At 34.1% G+C, this 27,500-nt stretch overlaps 1 long non-coding RNA gene and 2 pseudogenes across 1 annotated transcript; all 3 read left to right on the forward strand.

The window, feature by feature from the left end:
• LOC107939593 (lariat debranching enzyme-like) lies at positions 1 to 19,129 on the forward strand (annotated as a pseudogene).
• Positions 14,425 to 16,259, forward strand: LOC121226553 (uncharacterized). The gene is made up of 3 exons (XR_005924319.1): positions 14,425 to 15,444; positions 15,579 to 15,880; positions 15,972 to 16,259. It is a non-coding gene; the product is annotated as an uncharacterized lncRNA (long non-coding RNA).
• Positions 19,130 to 20,650: 1,521 nt separating the features above from the next.
• LOC107950348 (peroxisome biogenesis protein 5-like) lies at positions 20,651 to 23,188 on the forward strand (annotated as a pseudogene).
• Positions 23,189 to 27,500: the final 4,312 nt, after the last annotated feature.

The following is a 27,500-nucleotide window of genomic DNA, read 5'->3' on the forward strand; positions in this document are numbered from 1 at the left end:
TTGTTCTCAAGAGGTCTCCTCCAATCATTCGAGTTTCAAGTGAGTACTTTTCATTCTTCCTTTAATTTTTGCCTAACTATAATTAGAATTATTTACTTTGATTTTTGTGACGCGATCTTTTGGAAAAATAGGAAGTAATTTCTAAATTGGAAAATATGCATTGAAATCATGTCATTTTGAAGTTGAAATGGTATGGTTTTGGCTGGTTTTCTTTCAAATGAGTTCATCAAAAGCATAAATAAGCTTTTAAAAATGATTAGGTCATGCAAGGTAAATCTGTAGACTGTAAATAAATTGTTGTGGCAGAATTTTGGATAAAATGATAGATACTGTTTCTAGAAAAATCTATTTATTTTGTATCTTAATGAGCAGTATCAGATACGGGCACCGGTAGTTGCTTGGAGGAGTTTCAAGACCTTTAGTGCAACAGAGAAGGTATTGGAATGGAAAAGTGGGGTAAGTGGCTGATGATGATGGTGAGCTCATTTGATTCTAGATACAAAGATCTCGATAAATATTTATGTTCATGATTATTTGACTTCTGCTGCAGATGGGTTGATTTCCATCAAAACTACCAGCAAGTTTAGTGTCTCAGTATTCTTTTCTTGCTAGTCAAATATCCATGGTTGAATAGCTTAGATTTTGACTACAGTTAGGGGAAGAGGGAATTAGAAATAGGGATCTCCTTTTTGGAGGATTAACGTGGTTACCACTAGGTTATGCGTATTGCCTGTTAGTTGTTAGCTGCTTAAGCTGTAGGCTATAATACAGGGTTGTCAATGACTCAATTCTGCTTTAAGTTCACTACGCTTTTTAATATGTATTTATGATCTGAAATTTAAATAATTCATTTCGATGAACAACTTATTATAGTGCCTGAAATGCTGTTAACACTAGCTGGTATCTGATATTTGATTAACATTAAGTGAAACTTGATAACAAAATATCAAACATTTTAATTAGAGAAACATGAAAATCTTCAGCTATGATTATAGTTTATGCATGCAAAACTATAATCTGAAGTTGTAAGTTTTACTTTTTTAACATCTTAGTTCGATTTGTATTCGCGAATGTTAATTTGTGTTATTGTTTTCTGTATGAATCATGCATTCACCTTGTCAGTTGCATGCGAGAATGACCTCGTTTTATTTATCTGTTTGGGGACAGGTTCACACGAATATATTCTTGCTGTTTCTTTAGGTTAATATGTAAATTCTTTTCTGCTAGTTTAAGTTTATTTGACATTAATTTGTGCTAACATTATGTTTGTTTACCTTTTTGTTGTTTGTAGGTCTTAGCTTTTAGGGACATAGCTCCCCAGGCTCCTATGCACATTTTAATTATTCCAAAATCAAAGGATGGCCTAACTGGTTTGTCTAAGGTACAGTTTTTTTTTCCTCATGACTAACTGAGCAGTAAACATTTATGCCCCCTTTCATAGAGGAAACTACAATTATGGCTGGGTATTAATTTGGAAAAAAAGTTTGGAGAATTGTTAAAAGATGCTGCTCAAGTTTTGTCAATTTGATTTGCCTTTTGCGTCTTGCTCACTCTTGATGCTCTATAAGGAAAAGAAAGAGACGGAAAATGGGAGTCAAAGTAAATGGAAATTGTATTGAGAAATTCTGGTGGTAGAGACTAAGAGAGTATTAGTGGTTATAAGAAGGTGGGGAACTGAAAGAGCGTCAATACTGAGGAAAGGCTTAAAACTTGATATGCAAGTGATTATAGGTATAGACCATAAATCCATGAGATAAATTGAGCTTCTAAATATATCCGTACAACGAAAAACCCTAATAGAACCTTAAAGCAATATCCATTATTCATCCTTGTTGGAAGAGATTGTCTTTAGAGTTAAATTGCATATACCCCTCCTTCCTTGAGTCAAAATAGATGACCTTCCCAATGAACAGAGATTATGTCATTGATCTAGAATTAAAAAGCTCATCACCAAGTTATTTCAATCCATCAACTTATTGCAATCACTAAAACACTTGTAAGGTGTGTAATGGAAAAAACATAAGGCTCAAAGATGTCCGATGAAATAATTTAGTGTTAGAATTTGCAATTTGTGTATCCAAGGCTTGTTCATTTGTTTTCTGTGTCATAATCATGTTTAAGGTGTCATGTATTTATTATAAGTTTTGACATTTTAAAAATAAGTGGTGTTATATTGATTTTGATATGCTTTTGTGCTTGTGTAATATTGTATTTTAGCTATTTTCTTGTGTCTGTTTAGTAACAATATTATCTCTACTTTTGCCCATAAATTTTGTCGTAGTCTGGTTTTATTTTGTGAAACTTTTTGATGTTGAACAAAAGTTTCCAAATCTTTATTGAATTAAATTAAATTATCATTCATATTTGAAAATTACTCCCGACTCATTCAGACAATAATAGTGCCTCAAATCCTCTTTAGGCCAGATTATTTTATCTCCCTTATGCTTGCTGCATGTAGGTGTGCTTTTCTGTAAGGTGACGGGCACAAAAAAAAAAAAAAAAGGAAAAAAAAAGGCTCGACTCTAATTGTAACAATTTCAGCCATTTGCGGACGCAGATGATGCTATATATACATACAACTTCCTATTTGTTCTGTTATGGTCCTTAAGTTCTTGGCGTCCTCAACTTGTTATTGAGTTCTTGGGTGAATTTTTCCTCAAAACCTTCCAGCATTTCATTTTTGACATAAATATTAGAGCAATGAACTTGGTAATTGAATTGTATTGTAATTAAAAATTTATATCCAAATATTTGGTTCCCAGTAGCTAATTTTTATTTGCTATAAAAATCCACATTGTACAGTAAAAAAATGCCATATCCTGAAAAAAAGTTGGTTACCTGACCGAACCAACCGAAGTTAAGTTGGTTCAGTTCGGCTGGATATGGCACTCCAAGGCAGGTTGGTTATCCGAGGTTAATGTCAGTTAAGTTGGTTACATACAAATAACCGACTCGCTCACCCCCACAACTCTCTCATTCGGCATTTGAATTGAGTAAAAAGCTTTTGGAACCTTCATCCTTCCGGTTCCAATCCGTCGCATTTGATTTCCGCAGCTCAGCGGCCTTGCCTTGGATGGATTTCATTCTCTTCCTTCCCACAATCTCTGACTCTGTTACTGCCACTTAGTTGCCAGATTTTCAAACTAACTGACAGCCAATTTCTCATTTACTACCACTATCATTATTGCTAACACTATCATATCTGGTAAGAATAATAAGATCCTTCATTTTTACATTGAACGAACAAACAATTGATTGATTTATACATACCAAAGTTTATTAATGTTCTTTTCTCTCTGTACTAACAACGGATTACTTCTCCTGCTCTTTCTAGATCAATTAGTTATGTCTTACTCTCAAGTCAGTGTTTGCATTCCTTCATTAATTTGATTGAAAATCTATCTTAGGTTTTTAGAGCTTAATCAAAAGTGTAGGCTTATTTGCTCTCTGGATCTCAGCTATTCTGCTGCGTTGTATTCAAGATTTTCAAGTGTTTGTAGAGAGGGCGCGAGCAATGCTGCAGTGGATGGGGGATCAAGATGGAAAGTCACGATTGTAAGCGTGACCTAATCTGAATTTCACTTTTTGACTAGACTCACTCATTCACTCAGAGGTTTTTACTTGTTGCTTGCTACACTCTTCACAATTTTGCTCCCTAGGTTAGTACTTTTATAACTATTTACATGAACATCTGGTATTTTTGTGCCACCATCCCATCCCAACCCAACCAAGCGCACTACTTGCTATAAGTTAATTTCTACTCCCATGCATCTCTCCCCAACATTTCACTAGTAACATAAAATCCAATAAACTGCCACCTACTTTTGTGGAAATTATTTCCTCCTTGATGCTTTCCTTTCTCTTGTTATTGTCAAGGCAAAGGCAATACTTTGAACAAAGGAAACAAAAAGAAAAGACAAAAGGTTATGAGGGCCATGCTGATGATACTAGCATAGCTGGACGACATACCTTTTCTTGTTTTTGCTTAGCAGGGTAGTTTTTGTAATATCTGCTGAGCAGAATACTTTTCTTTGTTTTTAGTTGATATGTGCTTCTTTTCTTGTTTTTGCTTAGCAGAATAATTTTTGGGGTTTGGTCTTTTTGGGCCTAAGTCACGCTTAGATTTCATCTTATCATTTATATTTTTGTTATTATAGCGCCTTTTCCAAATAACATGACACTAGTTTCATTGCTCCCAAGATTCAGGAAGAATCTGTATAATATTTTTGTAATTTCTGCTTAGCAGAGTACACTGTTTCCCTTGGTTCTGATTTTTATCTTTTTTATTATTATTATTTTGTTTTCTTGTCGTCCCTTTCTATCTGTGTCTATTTCCATTTTTTTTTCCCAACATTTCTTTTCTAACTTTTGTGTATGCGCATGCCAAAATAACATACTTGCTACACCAGGATTTTGGAATCCCCTTCTTCATAGGATTGTGATTTCAGGTATGATTTTCACTTCTACCAATTTTCCTTTTTCACGTCTTTTTAAGTTTCAGATTTATATTTATCTTTTATTTCTGCAGGCATTGTGGTTTTCATCTCTGTTTTAGTTTTCAGATTTATGCTTCTTATTTTTTTTTTGTGTTTTACTATACGTTTCGGTGTTCAACCTTATGAAAGACTTCTTATATTTGTCTTTTTAAATCTTTCGATTTCATTTTTTTGATAGTTTATTGCCTGTAATGTGTTTTATTTTATTTTTTCTGATTGTTTGTTTCCCTTTGTATTTAACGACATTTTGTAATTGAATCCCATTAATTAGATTTTATATTGCCTGTTATGTATTTTATTTTATTTTATTTTTTTGATTGTTAGTTTCCCTTTGTATTTAACGACATTTTCTTGCAAATCTTTGAATGATTGAATCCCATTAATGAGGTTTTATAGCGAAGATATGTTTCTAATACGCATCTACCATAAAGCACTAAATGATTAATAGAAAATAAATGAAATCATTCTCTTTTCTATTCCAGGTAAATACCGCTCATATCCCACCTTGGAATAATCTATTCCAGGGATATCCCTCTCATTTCCCCTCTTAGAATAATCAATTCCGGGGATATCCCTCTGATATCCCATCCCGGTTCAGAGTTGCAAGTGCCGGTTTTTCTGATTTAGATGCCGGTTCTGGTAATTTTTCACGATTGGACCGGTCAACTTGTCGTACTTATTCCACGTCGGGATATCCCATTCGAGGATATCCCGGCTTAGGTATATCCCGACTTAGGATAGTCCGGCTGAGGTATATCCCACCCTGCGGATATCGCGGTTTCGGTATTAATTACCATAAATGTTACATTGCCACATGGCGATTTAGAAAAATCTACGCTTTTTGGGCAGTAACGGATAGGAGAAAGCTGCCTTTTCATATCCCGCTTCCTTCCCATTATCTCTCTCTCTCGGTCTCATTTCAATAATTCCTCTCATTCTTTTTTGCGAGAGGGAGAAACCCAAAGATTTTGTATGCCGTTTCTTTTTTCTTTTTGGTGATATTGAAATCCCCTGTTTTCGCTCTTTGTTTGAAATCTATCGATGTGGGTCTGTCTGTTTCTTTTTGGTTGTTTTATTGTCTACTTTCGTGAGGGATAATCCCTAAGCTTTCTGGTGTAGAACACAGTGTTTCACTCTTTGTTTGAAATCTTGCTGTGGGTCTGTCTGTTTCTTTTTTGTTGCTTTTTCGGAGACTGATTTCAGGTTGTGTTTGCGTTTTCATTTGTCTTTCTTTTTGTCTATTTTTCATTTCTATTTTTAGTTTTAGAACTATGTTTTTTACTTATATTTGAGTTGGTTCATGGTTTTTAGTTTTCAGGTTTAGACATCACTGTTTCTTTATGTCTTTCAAATCTGTTGATCTCATTCTGGTTGTTTTGTTGATCTCTTTCGTGTTGATCTCTTCCTTCTCAATCGTTTCTGTTATTTATTTATTTATTTTATTATTGTGATATTGAAATCACTTGCTTCATCCATAGATTTTGGGTTTTTAGCCCTAGGAAATATTGTTTCGGTTCGTCTTTTCAAATCTATGGATGTCGGTGTGGTTGTTCTTGTTGGATGCTTTGGGAAAGAAAGAAATTCTGGTTCTGCAAGATTTCACCAGCCATGGCCTCTCTTTTATAGTCAACTACTTTATTATTCATATTCTCTATTACATTGATTCATCCCAAATAGACACGCTATTCCCTTCATCGTATTGCACGGTAATGTTTTTATCCCAATATCTTTTCTTTTCAATTTTAATGTTCTTATGCACTCTCCCATGGCTTAAATTCTGTTAAATGTACGGGTTAAACAGGATTAGATGCCAGTTTAAGCTAATACCCATATTTCTTTTATTCGATATCGTATAATATTGACTGTCAAAGCAGTAGGAATTGTATTTTGGTTTTCAAATAATGTGGTTTGTTCGCAATGTCGATTATTGTACAATGCATCACGGATTCCCCAAGCTTAAACATACTGATTCCTTTTCATCCATGATTGTTGAAATTATCCAACTTTATACTAGCTTAAACATACCTATTTCTTTTCATCCATTCAACAAATCAACACATTCACACTCATACACATATTAACCATTTCCATGTCAATAAATACTCAAAGTTAGCTACATATAACCATCTTAATATACTCAACCATAACAAACAAATACTCAACATGATTCTTTGCCTGGCAAGGTTGACCATTTCCTTTCTATTCCTCCTGAATCTAAATAATTTTGAGTCATGTCTAATGCCCTGTGAATACTATCATATTTTAGGAAAGAGAACAACCTATTGATTTAGCAAGCAAGAAAACCTTTCAACACAAAGGATCTGTTTTCTTGTACCGCTACATCTTGTGTTGTATTTGCTGGCTTGATATAGCCACTTTGGTGTACCATGCAATGTTCATTTCTTATATATGAAAACTTTTATTGGAAAGGGATAGAAGGAGCTATTTTTTGTTTAAACATTGAAGTTTGCAATATGATTGATATCATGGTTATCTTAGTCCTGAGGCTTCAGTCAGAGTACCAGATCTAAGGCTGCAGTCTTTGCCTGGCTGCTAATGTTCTGGATCTAACCTATTATCATTTGTTGTCACATGAACTAGTAGTGCATTACATTTCACTTATCATCCGCTTCTATTTATTCTTGAACCATGTCAAATCCTTTTTGGCTTAATTAAAATTAATTTGATGGATAAGGTTCCATCTTAAACTATGTCTATATCGAGCCTATGAAGTGAAATGTTTCACATTTATTGCAAATTGTTTTGGATGATTAATGTGTCTGCTTGTCAGTATCTTGAGACTTACATGGATTATGCAAGACAATTTGCAGTTAAATAGGTGACGATCAAAGATAATGACACTAGCTGATATCTGATATTTGATCAACATTAAGTGAAACGTGATAACAAAATATCAAACGTTTTAATTAGAGAAGCATGAAAATCTTCAGCTATGATTATAGTTTTTGTTTGCAAAACTATAATCTGAGGTTGAAAGTTTTAGCTTTTTAACCTCTTAGTTTGATTTCTATTTGCGAATGTTAATTTATGTTATTGTTTGCTGTATGAATCATGCATTCACCTCATCAGTTGCATGTGAGAATGACCTAGTTTTATTGATCTGTTTGGGAGCAGGTACACATGAATATTTTCTTGCTGTTTCTTTAGGTTAATATGTTAATTCTTTTCTGCTAGGTTTAAGTTTATTTGACATTCATTTGCACTAACATTATGTTTGTTTGCCTATTTTTGTTTGTAGGTCTTAGCTTTTAGGGACATAGCTCCCCGGGCTCCTACGCACATCTTAACTATTCCAAAAGCAAAGGATGGCCTAACTGGTTTGTGTAAGGTACAGTTTTTTTTGTCCTCATGACTAACTGAGCAGTAAGATCTGTGATTAACTTGGAAATATAGTCATGGAAATACTGAAATCTCATAGAGATATCTTAGAGCTCAATATATTGATGATGGTTATAGATGATCCAAAGGTTGTAATGCGTTAAAAGGATATTCCGAGGGTATTGTGGTAGACTTGTGGTAGAATATTTTTTGCATTTTATTGTAGGCCGATTGCATTGCTTTTAGCTAGTTTTGGTCTGCATGAAGTTTTATGTCAGGTTCCGAAGCTTTTTTCCACATCAGGTAAATTGATTCTCAGGGCTCATTGTACACCAGATTGAGTTGTATGGTAGAAGCTTAAATGCCTTCCAGCTTCACATAACTAGCTTGTATGATTAAAATGTTTTCATTATCTATATGATGTTAGAGCCAGAGAACCTTTAGACAAACTGTCTTGATGCTGAATCTGGTTAATTCGCTTCACACTACTATATCTACAATGTTCTCTCATGCAGCTTCTTCCAATGAATTCCGTTAAGCCTTGAAGGATGAACACCTTCAAAAACTTGTCTCTGATATCGATAGCTCCCTAGATGCATTGAATGTCAGTGATGTTATTCCCACTTGAAAACCAAGACCTGAGACTTATTTTCCTTTTTTCTGATGTTGTTTGTGTGCCTACTAAATGGTGTTTTTACCTTTTGTTAGGAATCGACAAATATATGGGACCGGATTTTTTCGCATTTTCAGTGATAAGGTATCTTATCATCTTCAACCAGTTCCGTCTTATATTTCTACTTTAACAATATTCATATTTTCTTCTTCGCCCGTTGGGTTTCTGTATAATTACACTATTGTTGCCAATCAGAACTTATGAATATTGTTAAAGTAGAAATATAAGAAAATATTGTATAATTACACTTTGCCTTCTCCAATCCAACACCCACCGGCCACAACCATCGTCGTTCACCAGTCAGCCAGTCACCACCGGTACACCATCATCGTTCACCAGTCAGGTAGTCACCATCGGTCCACCCGTCAATCTCTTTCAAGTAAGAGCAAAATTAAATTTGTATTCCTTTTTCTTTTTTCAAGTAAGAGCAAACCCGTTACTACTCAACCATAACTCAGTAGCATTTTTGGCATGCAAGTGGCTCATATAACCAAACCCACTCCTTTTATTCTTCTGCTTTTTGCTTTTACAATTTTTTCCTTTTCCCCTAGGGTTTTATTCAGCGCAGCCGGCTAATGGTAAAGTCTGCATTCAGTTTCGAGTTGTTGAAGTATGAAGTAGTTTTGATGAATTCTACTTTGTTTTTTATTTATTTATTTATATAATTAGGGTTTTGGATAGTGATTTTTCAAGTGGTTTTGTTGAATTCTACCCCGAACGTTTTGTTTTTGTAATGTATTGTAATTAATGTTTCGATAGTGATTCTTAATATTTGATTTTAAATAACTTGATGCTTTCATTTTTGTTTTTATAATATTTGTTGTCTTCTTGCTTGCAGTACTAATTGGAATATTAGATATTCATTGTATTTGTACAGTGAGTCAGTGATATTTATATTTAATTTAAATTTTATTTGATCTGGTATGCTTCTTTCATTTTTAATTTCAAAGTTTTAATTTTTTTAATATTGAATTGGCACAATGGATCTCGAATATTTAATATTTAAGTGTGTAGTTGTAACTTTCTACTGGTTTTCTTTGTCTACATTTTGAGGCCAGCAGATAGTTGGGTTCTATTTGCTAATGTTGGGTAGTAATTCTCCTTAAAAACTAATGAAAAGCATGATCATCTTTTGTACCTATCTTCATCTGTTTTATGCAATTTAAATTAAGGGTCCCCTTCATAATGTTGATAGTTGATTGGACAGAGAGATTTTAACTTGATCACCAATCTATCGTAAGATTTTTGTATTTAGTTGCAGGCAATTGTTCATTACCTCTCATTTTTCCACTGGTTTGGTTTCCTCCATTGCACTAGTTTGGTTTCTTTTCCAATGATTTGATTTGTTTTTCTCTAGCAAGCCTTATTAAGATTGTGTATAATTGTTTTGCCTTCAATGTTTTGTCTCTTTTCTTTTGCCTTGAATGTTTAAATGAGAATCGGAAGCAGGAGCTATCATCTCTCTAAATCTCTAATGAAACTGCATTATCTAACTTGAGCCTCACAAAAAAAGGCCATCAGAAATGGGGAATTTTAGGTCTTACAAGGAAACTAGAGGGCAGGGTGTAAGGTGGACAAGGTTAACAGTGTGTGGTGTGGGTTATAGAGTTGAGATGGCTTAAACTTCCTTCCTTGGCTTCTAAAAGTCGAAAGCTTGTAAGTGGGAAATATTCCCACTTAAATATGTTACAGGATATTTTTTATTTATTGCAGGATATTTAAAAGATTTTATCTCCTAACTATTTTTAAATATGTTACTCTTTATCTTGTTTTACAGTGTAATAATAGGAATATAATCCACAGTTGAAGGAAATATATCAATAATGATAATATTTTCTAAATTTTATGTACAACATTGATTTCCCTAAAAGTTTAATTATTAATCATTTAGTGTTTCATTTTCCAGTTTTCATTTATTTCCCTATGTTAAGGCTAAAAAGAAGATCCAAACTCAGCTCAGTTGTTCATTATGTCTGAGTAACGATAATTGAAATAGCCTTATATTCATCTCTTTTGCTCCGTCTTTCAAGTAAACTGGATAGAATTATATTCATTTGTGTTACCTAGCCTTACATGAAAGGAAATTGAGTTGTAATCTTTTAAGTGAATAGGCTCTAGTCGCATTGCATGCTGGTTCTGAATAATTTTTTTTTCTTCTGATTTTTCTGTTTTGGCTCTAGCATTATACGAGTGCTGTTTGATTTTCTTTTTTCAATGTTGTCATAGTGTAGAAATGTTGAGGGTTAAATATTTTAGAATTAAAAGCAAATTGACATGATATATATGCCAATTATAAGATTATTTAATTCATATTATAAAATTAATATAAAATGAAATAGTTTGTAGTATTTTAATTTATTGCAATTTTAAAATTAAGACTAAATAGTCAGAGTGTATAAATGTTGAGGGTTAAATATTTAGAATTAAAAGCAAATTGAGATGATATATATACCAATTAGAAACGCCATGTCATCTGGTGAACAAAATATATAATCTCAAATAGTTGGATGACTAAAGTGTAATTTTTCACGGTTTAAAGATTAAAACGGATATTCACATTTAATTCAGTGACCCATGGACCACAGTGTAGTTTAATAGCACTATAATCAAATATCCAAAACCCAATTTAGTTAACAATGGAAGTTTAATAAAACCTAGGGTTTTTAGCTGCTTCCATGCTCTTTTCGTTTAAACATTGAAGTTTGCAATATGATTGGTATTACGTTTATCTTAGTGGCCTGAGGCTTCAGTCAGAGTACCAGATCTAAGGCCGCAGTCTTTGCCTGGCTGCTAATGTTCTGGAGCTAACCTATTATCGTTTGTTGTCACATGAACTAGTTGTGCATTACATTTCACTTATCATCCGCTTCTATTTATTCTTGAACCATGTCAAAACTTTTTTGGCTTAATTGAAATTAATTTGAATGGATAAGGTTCCATCTTAAACTATGTCTATTAAGAGATGTGACTGCTTGTCTAGTTCAGCCATCTGTTCAGCATCTTTGGTTATGATTCTTTGCCCGGCAAGGTTGACCATTTACCTTTCTATTCCACCTAAATCTAAATCATTTTTAATCTTGTCTAATGCCCTGTGAATACCATCATATTTTAGGAAACAGAACAACCTATTGATTAAGCAAGCAAGAAAACCTTTTGAACACAAAGGATCTATTTTCTTGTACCGCTACATTTTGTGTTTTATTTGCTGGCTTGATATAGCCATGTTGGTGCACCATGCAATGTTCATTTCTTGTATATGAAAACTTCTACTGGAAAGGGATAGAAGGAGCTATTTTTCGTTTAAACATTGAAGTTTGCAATATGATTGGTATTACGTTTATCTTAGTGGCCTGAGGCTTCAGTCAGAGTACCAGATCTAAGGCCGCAGTCTTTGCCTGGCTGCTAATGTTCTGGAGCTAACCTATTATCGTTTGTTGTCACATGAACTAGTTGTGCATTACATTTCACTTATCATCCGCTTCTATTTATTCTTGAACCATGTCAAAACCTTTTTGGCTTAATTGGAAATTAATTTGAATGGATAAGGTTCCATCTTAAACTATGTCTATATCAAGCCTATGAAGTGTAATGTTTCACATTTATTGCAAATTGTTTTGGATGATTAATATGTCTGCTTGTCATTATCTTGAGACTTACATGGATGATGCTAGACCTTTTTATACTTCTGTTATTCTTGATTAATGCATCTGCAGCTTTATGTGGTTTTTACTGGGGTCCATATATTTGACTTTGTAGAAAAAATGTAGTTCACTGATTAGATATCTCTGTACAGGCTATTGCAGCAATGATGCGTGCTCAGGAGGCCGATCCCACCAATCTGGAAGTACTTCTTGCTCTTGGTGTGAGTCATACAAATGGTTAGTGAATGCTTATCCCTTTAATCAAGGTGAGATTAAAATTTTGGAGTGTCAAACAAATAATACTGCTTGAAAAGTTCAGAATTGGAACAGACTGCTGCTTTAAAGTATCTGTATGGATGGTTACGTCATCACCCAAAGTATGGTACTCTTGCGCCGCCGGAGCTTGCTAATTCTTTGTATTATGCTGATGTAAGTACACTAGGGTATAATTCTTTGTTTTTTTGGTTGGTTTTTGTCGTTTGGAACAAGGCCTTGATATTGCAATCTTGGTTTCAGTTTAAGCCTCTTCCTCTAATGTTACTGTGGGATATTTTGCATATGATTTCCATGACTGCAATGATTATATGTTGGACTTAGAGTTTTACATACGGTGACAGGATATAATTTTCCTTAAGATTCCTAACATTACATTTTGGAAATGTTGGCAAGCGTGCTGCAACTGCCTGAAGCATTTGAGGTGCCAGATGTAAAAAAAGCACTTTTTTGAGTAAATTAAGGTGAATATGTAAATTTGTGCTTCTTGAATCAAGGGGGCTTTTTCGCTTCTATACAAAAAAGTGTGCCTAGGACTTGGCTTGTGCTTAATCAATTGAAAGGATGGCATAAAGAAATGCAAAACATGTGATAACCCAACATGTCAATCTTCTGTGTGCCAAACTCTTATGGGTTGCATCATCTTTTCCTCTATTTCTCTTCTTTCTTATCTTTCGATTGTATAGTGATCCATTGGTGTGTTATACAGCTCTCTTATAGGGTTGAATTATTTACTTGCTCCATCTTTGTAACCTTAGGCTGCTAAAAAGATTCTCCAAATAACATGTTGCACTTAGTTGGACCTTAGAAAACAAACTAGCTCTTCTTTTAAGCTTCATGTAATTAGTTATTTGATTTGTTGAAGCTATTGGTTAATTTAGATGATTTGATTATGCACTTCCTCAATTTACATATACCCTTGATCATCTCTTTCAAAATGCATTTTTTAATGCATTCAGATCTTGCATATGCAGTTTGATTTGTTTAGCCTCTGTTACTGAGATTGTCCATTTAAAATTATTTGATGATAAACTTCCCTTTGCCTGTGGTGGCCATATTTTTAGCACTATTGAATTTAGTCTTTTGGTCTATGTCTGGAACTTTAGGCACTAGATTTGAAGCCAAACTATGTGCGTGCTTGGGCAAACATGGGTATTAGTTACGCCAACCAGGTTTGTTATATCCTTCACTGTTCTCTCATTGTCTTGACATTCATGAAAAGGGAACTGCATTTCTTTCTTTATGTCTTCATTTCCTTTTGCATATTTCTAAGATGGTCAATCCTTCTAAATGAAAATTTATGGGTATGTGATCAGGAATTAAATCACCTTGTTTTCAATATATAGGTCTCAACATATTTTGGAAAAAATAATTCATTTGAAATAACACTAATCTCGATGGAAAGATGAAAGCTTATTTGATTGGTCAGTAATAAATTTTTATGGTCTAAAATGAAACCCATTATGTATCCAAGATTAGTAAGGATACTCCCTTATTTGACACACCCTTTACCATGTACATACCTCACAAATCATCTTGTAAAAGTTGACACGAGATATGTATTTGTATCAAGAAAAAGCAGGTTGGGACTGAATTGAATAAAATGAAAAGTACACTAATTCTGAAATTGTTCTCGGCGTGTGGCGAAATGACCAGCTTATTCCCATATTCTCTCCTACTTTTCCTTTATTTCTAACATTCCTTTCTCCTTTATTAGCTACTCTTTTGATTAGTTTTATGTACGTCCAGTAGGCCTGTTCCCTCCCCTAAAATTTACGAAACCAATTACTCTACCCCTCTAAATATTTTATTTTACCGATGAAAATAAAATAAAATATTATAATATTGTTATATTATAAACTCTGTTAAATCAAGATCCATTGTCATTAGCTTCTTTCTCTCTCTCGAAACAGGAAAAGAAAAGGTTTGAATTCATGAATCAACGGTAGCTTCTTCCGAATGAGTGAGTTGAGGTAGTGCTAGTCTTTCTTTTAAGGTATAAATTTGATTCTTTAGAAAAATCTTGTTTTTTATTCATGTCTTTTTATTCTGTTTGGTTTCTCTGATCGAGGAAAATCGAGGGAAATTTGTATCAAACTTGACATTAGTCCTTGTTCTTTTTAAATAATTCCTGATTCACCTGTGAGTTGGCAATTCTGTTCATCCTGCATTTTCCCAGAAGCCAAACAGGAGACTTAAATGTTTTTAATTTCGAAAATTTTGTTCTCTTACGGAAATATTGAAAAAATACATGTCTTTCAGTTGATCCCTTTGTTCTCTCCGATTTCCCCTTAATTTTTTTCTAACGTCTTTTTCCTTTACCGGCTGTTAATTTTCTTTCTTATTCTGTTTCTAACGTCTTTTTTCCTTTACCGGCTGTTAATTTTCTTTCTTATTCTGTTCCGGCTTTATCTCTGTCATATTCCGACTCGGAATAAGCTATTCCCCGGATATCCTGTCTTTTCTTATTCCGGTTCTCAATTTTTGGCTTACGGTTTATGGGTTTTAGTGGCCGGTTCAGTTATTTTTTATTGCCTGGACCGGCCAACCTGTCATACTTATTCCGGCCAGGAATATACCATTCCGGGGATATCCTGGTTCGTTGTTATCCCGTATTGGTATATCCCGCCTAGGTATATCCCATTCTCGAATATCCCGATTCCCCACTTTTTTTTTCCTTAAGTCTCTTTACCTTCTTTGTCTTTAATTTCTCAAAAAAAAAAAAAAGCAATTTAAAGAAGGTATTAATTACCATAAATGTCACATAGAGATTTAGAAAATTATGTTCTCTCTGTTCCGTTCATAGCTTCCCCATTTCTTCACCTATTCATCCAGCTCTTTAAATTTATTTTCCTTTATTTATTTCCCCTTTTATTCTCTGTTGTTTTTCCATTCTTTGATCTCTGTTAATCCTCTCTTTCGTTTTCTTTATTCTCTTTCCCTTCCTTTCTTGTCCTTTCGTAACAAACCCCAGACACTGCCGCGCCATCAACACCTTCCGGCGTCTTACCTCCGATCAAAGGTCATTTTCCTTCCCATTATTCAAAATTTGAATCCTCAAATCTATCTCTTCTATCCATAGCACCCCATTTATTCGCCGACTCCCTCTCTCTCTCTCTTGTCTGTTTTGAATTTCTTCCTCTCACTTTTTTCTAGTTTTGGGTGCACAGAAAGACGCTACACTAGGTTTTCTCTGCCGTTTCTGGTTTTTGTGATTTTTTGAATTTCTCTGCTTCATCGGTGACTGATTTCAGGTATGAATCATAACTTGTACTTTGTCTTTGTCTTTGCCATTTCATTTTGTAAAGTCTCTAGTTTTAGTAAAGTCTCTTCTTTCCTTTCCCTTTTATCTCACTTAAGATAATGCTTTAAACTTTTTCACCTGTCTTTCTTTCTAATGTGACAGTCCAGATAGCCTACTGGTCTCGTGGATAAAAAACTGCTTCCTGGGATATGTAGTACTCCTCCTGTCCATAAATAACTGTTTTTAGTTAGTATCTTTCTTGCCGTGTGTATACATTCATGGATTCCTTTCTATCTCTTTTGCAGGTGCAAAATCTATAATAAATAAAAGTTGAAACCGCTTATGGTATTGGAATTTTTGAAAACATTGTCTCATTTGGTCTCATTCATCTCCATTTTTTTAATTTAACAGATATTTTCTCTCGGTATCTGTTCTCCTGTCTTTCCATCCGTCCATGGCTCTTTTATTGTTAATCCTGCCGTCTCCCTTTTCATTATTGTTTTAGTTTCAGATATATGCTTCTTTTTACTTCTATTTTCAGTGTGTTTTTGTCATGGTTTTTGTTTTCACCTTTAGAGGATAAAGTCATTAAGAAAAAAACCTAAGGTTTTAAGTTTTTCTCAAACCCTACCACAGTATTATGTCCAATTCAAAACGATGAAGATAGCAGTGGAAGGGTGCATGCATGGAGATCTCGACAAGGTCTACGACACCATTAAATACATCGAAAACACTCGCAACATCAAAATTGACCTCCTCCTTTGTTATGGTGATTTCCAGGTTCTTTCTCTTACACTCTCACTTTCTCCAATTTGTTGTTTTTATACGAAATTTTGTCACTTTCCAATTACCCATTTTTATATGAACTTAATTTTTTTTTCTTTTGCAACTTAGGCAGTCAGGAATGGAAAAGATATGGATAGCCTTAATGTGGCCCCAAATATAGGGAGATGAAGTCATTCTGGAAATACTATTCGGGTCAGGAGGTTGCCCCAGTTCCCACGATTTTTAACGGTGGAAATAATGAAGCTTCCAATTATTTATGGGAATTGTAAGTGACCCCTTTTCTTCATATGTTCTATCTTGGGGATTCTGATTCTTTTATGAAAAGGCCTTGAATTTTACCTTCTGCTATTGATATTTGTAAACTTTAGGTATTATGGGGGATGGGCAGCAAGTAATATATACTTCTTGGGGTATGCTGTGGTTGTGAAGTTTGGAAATATCCGTATCGATGGACTTTCCGGAATTTACAATGCGCCTAACTATTGTTTAGGTTGGGTATGAAGTTCTTTTACTTGTCTATTCTATGTTTATTCTGGAGTTCTTTTAATGGTGATTGTATATTTACTGCAAGCGAGTGTCAGATATTTTATATTGATTCTTATTTAGGGTGGAGAGTCGAAGCTTTGAAACTGAAATGAATTAGCTTTTCCTTGAGCAGGACACCATGAAAGGCCACCTTATAATGACAATACTATCAGGTATGTGTATCATGTTCGGGAGTACGATGTTCACAAGCTCATGCACCTAGAGAAACTGATTGATATTTTCCTTTCACACGATTGGCCGCTCAGCATAACTGATTATGGGAACTGGCAACAACTTGTTTGCTGTAAAAAAAACATTTCAAAGGTGAGGTAATTATATTTCAATTGGTGGAAATGGACATATGTGATAGAATGAAAATGTTCATATCAAGCGTCTTCAGTTTTCTTGTTGACCATTCCTGGTTGCTTGTTGGTTGACACATATTTCCTAGATCCAGCAAGGAACTCTTGGAAACAAACCTGCTGCTCAGCTGCTCGAAAAACTCAGACCATCGTATTGGTTTTCAGCTCACTTGCACTGCAAATTCACCGCTCTTGTTGAACATGAAGAGGGTGGTCAAGTGACAAAATTTCGTGCACTCGATAAATGCCTTCCTGATCTTTTAGGTTGTTGATATTGATCTGATCTAGGACCTTATGAGGTTCAGTACGATGAAGAATGGCTGACAATAACACGGAAATTGAACTGTGTCTTTCCTTTGACCTTCCGACGTGGAGACATTGGGTGTGTGTATATATGACATTTTTGTTTTGACCATGCCACTCATCTCACTCTCTCTCTCTCTTGGGTGGGGTGGACTAGTGTTTTATTTGAAAATGTGCAATTTTCTATTTTTGCAAGTACTATTACTCTACAAGAACTTGTGAGCTGACAACTGCTGTTCTAATAGGTAGGAAAACAAAGCTCGACATGCAAGATTGTTGTCAATGGGTTAAGAGCAGGATGGAAGACAGAGGAGCCAAACCTTGTGAATTTTCTCAAACAGCTCCACCTCACAAACCCTTTGATTCTTACTTTTTCTGGTAAATAATATGGTGATATTTTGATGCTTTTCCTTCTTTGAGGTGCTAATAGTATCTCCATTAATGGTTCTATCTTTTGGATTTAAGAAACTTACCATATATGTTTGCATATTTATACCATAGGCATCTCAATATTACTGTCACAGTGGTTATGAAACACTATCCTTCATTTTTTATCTTCTTTTAGCTCAATTAATTGTTGGTTAGTGAATGCGTTCTTTTTTATTTAGATTTGCAACTAGAATAATCATGACTTTTGCAATTTGTTTTTGCTCGATTTCTTTTTTAATTATTAAAATTTTCTCACCTTTTGTAGGTTCTCCCCGTAATCCTCAGATTGTATCTTTTTTGGAATTACTAGATCTTCCTTATGTTCTTGATAATGCATCAGACTCCAGGGATACTCCTCCTTCATTGCCTCAAAAGGGTAAAGAGTTTTCTATTTACCTTGTCCCACTCAGTTTTTTGATGCCTTGTCCCTTTATACGGTACTTAGCAGCTTTTTGTTAATCTTCATTGTGATGCAGTCAAACCTAGAGTATACATGAATCTAGGAATACCTTTTGTTTCTCGTGTTTAATATGGTGCTGATGCTCTCCAATATAGTTTAATGGGATAGATAATTGATCATTTGCTTTCAACCAAGGTAGAACATTGAATGCGCCTAATGTTTTGAGCTTTGTGCATATCATACGTAATGCTATAACTTTGCCTCGTCCACGTTGATTGAACTAAATCCATTAAATTTCTTAAGGTGACATCGTTTTTCCTGTTGGTTCATTAGATGATTACAGCGAAGACATTCCCAATGAAGATGAGGATGATCTAGAAGATGATGCAGAATGGAATAATGAAAATCGGTCCTCATGAATGTGAATAATATTTTCTATCAACCAAGAGGTTTATTAGTGCAAAAAGATTGATGGCAATATCTTGCTATACTATGAGGCTTTACTTGTTTGTGAAGTTGGCAACTTGGTTTAATGGCCCACACTTTTCCAACTTTCATTAGTAGAGGAGAGCACCTATACAAGTTTCTTTCTTTCTATCTAAAATAATGTATAAACATCAAATATTATATCAATAGCTATTATCACAGTCATTCATTATATGAGCATGAATTTGGAATCTCAAATTTTTGGGGCTTTTCTAATTGAATTGATGTTATTAATATGGATAAATGACAATAGCATGGAGTTTGTATCTTGCTTCTTGCAAATTTAGTAATTTGTTGTATTCCGACATCCAGGAACATCCAAGGCATGGCACCCTTAATCAGGCATGAACTTTGTTCTTTTTCAATAAGCAATTTTCAGACATGGCCATTGGTTACAATCCATTAGCACATTTATAAGATTATTAAATTGTTTAAAGGGATATTAGAAGGGTGAACTAGAAAAATTGTAAAGGAAATCTTTGCATTTTATTCTTAGTTTTATAGAGCTTAAAACAACCCTTATTTTAAGAAATTGTGATTTATAAATTGGAATGTAAATTTTGATATCGAAGAAACTAAGATTAGGATCAAGATCAATGTTGCAGTTATGGTGGAGGAAGAAGATGTTAAAGCTTCTTAGAAGACTGTGGAAGAAGATGATGAATCCAAAAGGCTGTTATATTATTTTTGGGGTCTAATCAATTGGCTTAGGATGCTTGTAATGGAAATACATTAGAGTTTTGTATTTGAGGTGGTATCAGTTTACGGAATAAGCTAGGGATTAGGTGGGGCTCTTGCTAGAGTTGGCACTGAAGTATTACATGCATGATGTTCAGAAGGTACAGCCTTCTGAGTCATAGGTTTACTCTGTGATTATTTATATTCCTTGGATTGTGAATTTTATTTGAGGGCTTCTCATTGATATTGTGTTCATTAGAGGTTATAGAAGGCACGCCACTATTTCATTCTATCTAAATTTTTTTACGTTTTCTGCCTCCTCCTTTACTTATATTATATAGTTTCCCTCAATCCATAAATGTAATCTCATTGATATACTCGTTTCGTCCATGGTAGTATAAGTTGTCATACTTCTATTGTTTTTTTGAGAAAATCAGGCTGGTATATTAAATAAAATAAAATTAATAGAACATAAATACCCAGAATTTCAGACCCAATATAGACCTACAGAGCTTAATTATGTCTGCATATATGGGCTATTTATGAAGTCTAATCTAATTTAATACGTAGATAACTCTAATCATCAATCAAATAATATATTTTAATTTAAAATTTATAAATAGTAAATTTATATTCTCCTTTATATTTTTAGATATATATTTTATTAATTTTTCTAACAATAAAATTATTTATGAATTACTAGAAAAGTTTAAAATAGTTATATTAAAAATATATGGGTAATAAAAAAATAAACATTTCTTAATTTGAAATGCATAAGAACCACCTCAAGTTTTAAGTTTCTGTTTGATAGTCACCACATTTAACATCATTAAACTACCAGATTTTAATTATATTTTTTAATTCTTTATATATTTGATATAGTAAATAGTATTATTTTAAAAATAAATATATTTAGACATTGAGAATATAAAAGTGTATTAAATGAAATTTTGAAAAGTAAATAACTCAATTATCACTTTATTAAATGAGTGTATTAAATAGCAATAGTTATCGTTTCTGCTTTTTATTTTTAATTTTTTTATTGTGATATTGGAATCACTTGCTTCATCCATAGAGTTTGGGTTTACAGCCCTAGGAAATATTGTTTCGGTTCGTCTTTTCAAATCTATGGATGTCGGTGTGGTTGTTCTTGTTGGATGCTTTGGGAAAGAAAGAAATTCTGGTTCTGCAAGATTTCACCAGCCATGGCGTCTCTTTTACAGTCAACTACTTTATTATTCATATTCTCTATTACATTGATTCTTATCCCAAATAGACACGCTATTCCCTTCATCGTATTGCACGGTAATGTTCTTATCCCAATATCTTTTCTTTTCAATTTTAGTGTTCTTATGCACTCTCCCATGGCTTAAATTCATTCCTTAATACCCTAAAACTTGAGATGAATGGGGATAGTTGCCAGTTTAACCTGATACCCATATTTCTTTTATGGATATAATGCTTAAAGTTCAACTAAGACCACATAACTTCATTTCTAGTGAAATTGTTTAAGCAATTGTGCCTTTGTATAAATTGTTAAAATTCTGTTAAATGTACGGGTTAAACAGGATTATATGCCAGTTTAACCTGAAACCCATATTTCATTTATTTGATATCGTATAATATTGACTGTCAAAGCAGTAGTAATTGTATTAATCTGGTTTGTTCGCAAGGTCGATTATTGTACAATGCATCACGGATTCCCCAAGCTTAAACATACCGATTCCTTTTCATCCATGATTGTCGAAATTGTCCAACTTTATGCTAGCTTAAACATACCGATTCCTTTTCATCCATTCAGCAAATCAACACATTCACACTCATACACATATTAACCATAACAAACAAATACTCAACATGATTTTTTGCCTGGCAAGGTTTACCATTTACCTTTCTATTCCACCTGAATCTAAATAATTTTGAATCATGTCTAATGCCCTGTGAATACTATCATATTTTAGGAAAGAGAACAACCTATTGATTTAGCAAGCAAGAAAACCTTTGAACACAAAGGATCTGTTTTCTTGTACCGCTGCATTTTGTGTTTGTATTTGCTGGCTTGATATAGCCACTTTGGTGTACCATGCAATGTTCATTTCTTATATATGAAAACTTTTACTGAAAAGGGATAGAAGGAGCTATTTTTCATTTAAACATTGAAGTTTGCAATATGATTAATATCATGTTTATCTTAGTGGCCTGAGGCTTCAGTCAGAGTACCAGATCTAAGGCCGCAGTCTTTGCCTGGCTGCTAATGTTCTGGATCTAACCTATTATCATTTGTTGTCACATGAACTAGTAGTGCATTACATTTCACTTATAATCCACTTGTATTTATTCTTGAACCATGTCAAAACATTTTTTGGCTTAATTAAAATTAATTTGAATGGATAAGGTTCCATCTTAAACTATGTCTATATCAAGCCTATGAAGTGTAATGTTTCACATTTATTGCAAATTGTTTTGGATGACTAATGTGTCTGCTTGTCGTAATCTTGAGACTTACATGGATTATGCAATACCTTTTTATACTTCTGTTATTCTTGATTAATGCATCTGCAGTTTTATGTGGTCTTTATGGGGTCCATATATTTGACTTTGTAGACAAAATGTAATTCACTGATTAGATATCTCTGTACAGGCTATTGCAGCAATGATGCGTGCTCAGGAGGCCGATCCTACCAATCTGGAAGTACTTCTTGCTCTTGGTGTGAGTCATACAAATGGTTAGTGAAAGCTTATCGCTTTAATCAAGATGAGATTAAAATTTTGGAGTGTCAAACAAATAATACTGTTTGAAAGTTCAGAATTGGAGCAGACTATTTCTTTAAAGTATCTCACCCAAAGTATGGTACTCTTGCGCCACCGGAGCTTGCTGATTCTGTGTATTATGCTGATGTAAATACACTAGGGTATAATTCTTTGTTTTTTTGGTTGGTTTTTGCCTTTTGGAACAATGCCTTGATATTGCAATCTTAGTTTGAGTGTAAGCCGCTTCCTCTAATGTTACTGTGGGATAGTTTGCTTATGTTGTGAATGCTGTGATTACAAGAGTGTATTTTTTGCATATGGTTTCCATGACTGCAGTGATTATATTTTGGACTTAGAGTTTTACATACGGTGACAGGATATAATTTTCTTAAGATTACTAGAAGCTTATTCCTAACATTACATTTTGGAAATGTTATTGTTATATTCTGGTGTTAATCGAAGTGTTTTCTGCCATAAAGGTTGCTAGATTATTCAATGAAGTTGGTCAGATGTCTCCTGAGGATGCTGATGTACACATTGTCCTTGGTGTTCAATATAATTTGTCGGGAGAATATGATAAGGCCATTGCATCTTTCAAAACTGCTTTGAAACTTAAACCTAATAATTATTCTCTTTGGAACAAGCCTGGTGCAACATGCCTTATCAACAGGCAGCTTCTTCATGATTCCCCCTTGAATAGTGGTGTCTTATCTGTATACCATCTGATATGTTAATTTCATAATTACTTTTTTTATAATTAAAAATTTATTTTCCCTATCCTAAAATTTTGGGGTTCTCTTTACTAAGTTGGAGCACCTGTAATGTGTGAAATTCAAAATATATGAGTACTAGGATTTTACTAAGAATCAATTTGTATGGTGTGTTGGTCATTATTTTGCATGTTAGGCCAGAATAAAAAAAATTTAATTATGAAGGTGTTGACAATGTCGGCAAGGGTGCTGTAACTACCTGAACCATTTGAGGGGCAAGATGTAAAAAAAGCACTTTTTGAGTAAATTAAGGTGAATATGTAAATTTGTGCTTCTTGAATCAAGGGGGCTTTTTCGCTTCTATACAAAAAAGTGTGCCTAGGACTTGGCTTGTGCTTAATCAATTGAAAGGATGGCATAAAGAAATGCAAAACATGTGATAACCCAACATGTCAATCTTCTGTGTGCCAAACTCTTATGGGTTACATAATCTTTTCCTCTATTTCTCTTCTTTCTTATCTTTCGATTGTAAAGTGATGCATTGGTGTGTTATACAGCTCTCTTATAGGGTTGAATTATTTACTTGCTTAGGCTGCTAAAAAGATTCTCCAAATAACATGTTGCACCTAGTTGGACCTTAGAAAACAGACTAGCTCTTCTATTAAGCTCCATGTAATTAGTTATTTGATTTTTGAAGCTATTTGTTAATTTAGATGATTTGATTATGCACTTCCTCAATTTACATATACCCTTGATCATCTCTTTCAAAATGCCTTTTTTAATGCATTCAGATATTGCATATGCAGTTTGATTTGTTTAGCCTCTGTTACTGAGATTGTCCATTTAAAATTATTTGATGATAAACTTCCCGTTACCTGTGGTGGCCATATTTTCAGCACTATTGAATTTAGTCTTTTGGTCTATGTCTGGATCTTTAGGCACTGGATTTGAAGCCAAACTATGTGCGTGCTTGGGCAAACATGGGTATCAATTACGCCAACCAGGTTTGTTATATCTTGCACTGTTCTCTCATTGTCTTGACATTCATGAAAAGGGAACTACATTTCTCTACCCCTCTAAATATTTTATTTTTACAATCAAGATCCATTGTCATTAGCTTCTTTCTCTCTCTCGAAAAAGGAAAAGAAAAGGTTTGAATTCATGAATCAGCTGTAGCTTCTTCCGAATGAGTGAGTCAAGGTAGTGCTAGTGTTTCTTTCAAGGTATAAATTTTGATTCTTTAAAAAAATCTTGTTTTTTCTTCATCTCTTTTTATTCTGTTTGGTTTCTGATCGAGGAAAATCCAGGAAAATTTGTATCAAACTTGACATTAGTCCTTGTTCTTTTTAAATAATTCCTGATTCACCTGTGAGTTGGCAAATTCTGTTCATCCTGCATTATCCCGGAAGTCAAGAGGAGACTTAAATGTTTTTAATATCTTAAAGGGGGAATCAAAATAAAATACTAAGTGACCGTTAAAATGGCCCAAAACTGATTTTTTAGCCGTTTATTAAATATCTCTTCAATCTATGCACATTTATTATCCGTTTCTTTCTCTCTCTCTGTCTCTTGGTCTCCCTCTTTTGTTTTCTTTTTCTTCCTCATTTATTCTGTTTTCATAACAAATCCTCAAATATATCTCTTCAATCCAAATCTCCTCCCATTTCTTTATCGGTTCTCTCTCTCGGTCACTTCTCAATTTCTTTCCTCTCATTATTTTAGCTTTGGGTAACAGAAGGCCAAAAAAAAAAGCACACACCCTGCACCGTTTTTCGTGGTTTTTGAAATCCACTGCTTCATCGGGGACTGATTTTGAGGTATGAATCTTGAACCTTATCTTTGTCTGTCTTTGCCTTTTGATTACTATTTTGGTTTCAGATCAATGTTTTTTTTTACTTCTATTTCAGTGGGTTCATTTCTCTGCCGTTTCTTTGTTGCGATTTTTGTAACCCCTGCTTCATCCGAGACTTATTTCAGGTATGAATCTTTGCTTCAACATTTGTCTTTTTGCTTTTTGATTTTTTCATCTCTGGTTTGGAGTGTGGTGTGTTTAGCTGTGTGGGTTTGGGGTGTTATTGGTTCAGGTTTGCAGTCTTTGGTCTGACCAAAGTAAAGTCTCTTCTTTCCTCTCCTTTTTATCTTACTTAAGATAATGCTTTAAACTTTTTCGGCTGGCTTTCTTTCTAATATGACTGTCCACATAGCCTACTGGTCTCTTGTATAAACAACTGCTTTCTAGTCTGATGTCCTGCATAAGAAAAATCTTTGATTGGCTGGATTTTAAGTACTGTGAAACCAGTATCCCAATTGCTTAGTCAACCATCAGGAAATAGGCACACATGAATGACTTTAATTAAATAATTCCCTGGGAAACTCTACAATAATTAGTTTAAACGATCGGTGTGAGGTCTATGCTTGTAAATCCTTCAATGAGATAGATATGTCCTTGGAATATGTAGTACTCTTCCTGTCCAGAAATGACTGTCTTTAATTTGTATCTTTCTTGCCCTGTAGCAGCAAGAAGTACACATTCATGGATTCCTTTTTATCTCTTTTGCAGGTGCAAAATCTATAATAAATAGAAGTTGAAACCGCTTATGGTATTGGAATTTTTGAAAACATTGGCTCATTCCGTCTCATTCATCTCCACTTTCTTTTTAGAAAAATGGATGTTTTCTTTCGGTCTCTGGTCTCCTGTCTTTCCATTCGTCCATGGCTATTTTATTGTTAATCCTACCTTCGCTCTTTACATTCCTGTTTTAGTTTCAGATATATGCTTCTTTTTACTTCTATTTTCAGAGTGTCTTTGTCACGGTTTTTGGTTTTCACCTTTAGAGAATCACTGTTTCGTTCCTTATTAGAAACGATAGATTTTAGCGGTTAGACATCACTGTTTTGTTCCGTGTTACAAATATATTGATCTCGTTCTGTTTATTCTTTTTGTTTGTTTCCTGTGTACTTTTGTCAGAGATTTTGATTTTCAGCTTTAGAGAAAGTCTATTTCTTTCAGTATTTGAAACTATGGATCACGTTCCTTATTCCTTTATTCTCTCCTGTTTTTCCCTTATTTCTAACGTTCCTTTCTCCTTTATCAACTACTGTTTTTTCCCTTGTTTTCAAATATTTTCCTTCTCTCCTGTTCTCTTTCTCCCAGCCTCCTTTCTTGTCCTTTCTTTCTTCATACACACAAAGATGGTACACTAGGTACAGGCTTTTCGTGAGAGAAATCCCAAGTTTTGTTTGCCGTTTCTGTTATTTGTGATTTTTGAAATCCCCTAATTCATCGGATATTGATTTCAGGGATGAATATGTATTTGTCTCTTTCCTTTTCATCTCTGTTTTTAGTTTCAAATCTATGCTTCTTTCTACTAATATTTTCAGTGGACTTTGCCAGGTTTTTCGGTTAAGGAGTGATGGGAGGCAGTCTGACCCTTTCTGCAAATGCACTGTAAGTTGCTTCGATTGTGAAAGTCTCTAAATCTTTGTGTTCTCTTTTTGCATGCTTGTTTGTTATCCATTCTTTTGCTCGGGCCACAGCTTTGGTTCTGTTTTATTTTTAGTATTTTGGGTAGGGTTTTTTGAGATGGGTTTGTGTTGTTTTTACATTCGGTTTTCTTACGATAGTATTTAATTTTAAAAAGATTGGTAAAATATTTTTGATCATAACTGTAAAATTAAATAAATTTAAAAAACTTTAATGTAATTTAAATTTTTTATGTTTTTTTAATAAAATTTTTTTGTATTATGCATGTCACATAATTAAGAATGATTTGAATATTTTATTATCTATTAATTTAGGTTTTATTTGTCAGGGATTTTGGTTTTTTGGGGCAACTCGGTTCGGTTTTTGGGTTTCGGGTTTATGGTTTATAGTTTTATGGTTTAAGGTTTTAGGATTTAGGGGTTTAGTGTTTTAGGGGTTTGGGGTTTAGTTTTTAGGGTTTGGGGTTTAGGGTTTAGTGTTTAGGTTTTAGGATTTAGGGTTTTGGGGTTTGGGGTTTGGGGTTTTTGGGATTTGGGGTTTTAGAGCTCATGGTTCAGGGGTTCAGGATTAAGGTTGTAGGGTTGTATGGTTGTAGGTTGTAGGTTGTAGGGTTTTAGGGTTGGGGTTCGGGGTTCGGGTTTTAGGGTTTAGGGTTTGGGGTTTTTAAGGTTTGGGGTTTAGGGTTCAGGGTTCAGGGTTCAGGGTTCAGGGTTCAGGGTTTAGGGTTTAAGGGTTCAGGGTTCAGGGTTCAGGGTTCAGGGTTCAGGGTTTAGGGTTCAGGGGTTCAGGGTCTTGGGTTCTAGGTCTAGGATTTTAGGGCTTAGGGTTTAGGGTTTTGGGTTTCGGGTTTCGGGTTTTGGTTTTAAGGGTTTAGGGTTTAGGGTTTAGGGTTTAGGGTTTAGGGTTTAGGGTTTAAGGTT

This window comes from Gossypium hirsutum, unplaced genomic scaffold, assembly GCF_007990345.1.
Source record: "Gossypium hirsutum isolate 1008001.06 unplaced genomic scaffold, Gossypium_hirsutum_v2.1 scaffold_305, whole genome shotgun sequence".
Classification (NCBI taxonomy): domain Eukaryota; kingdom Viridiplantae; phylum Streptophyta; class Magnoliopsida; order Malvales; family Malvaceae; genus Gossypium; species Gossypium hirsutum.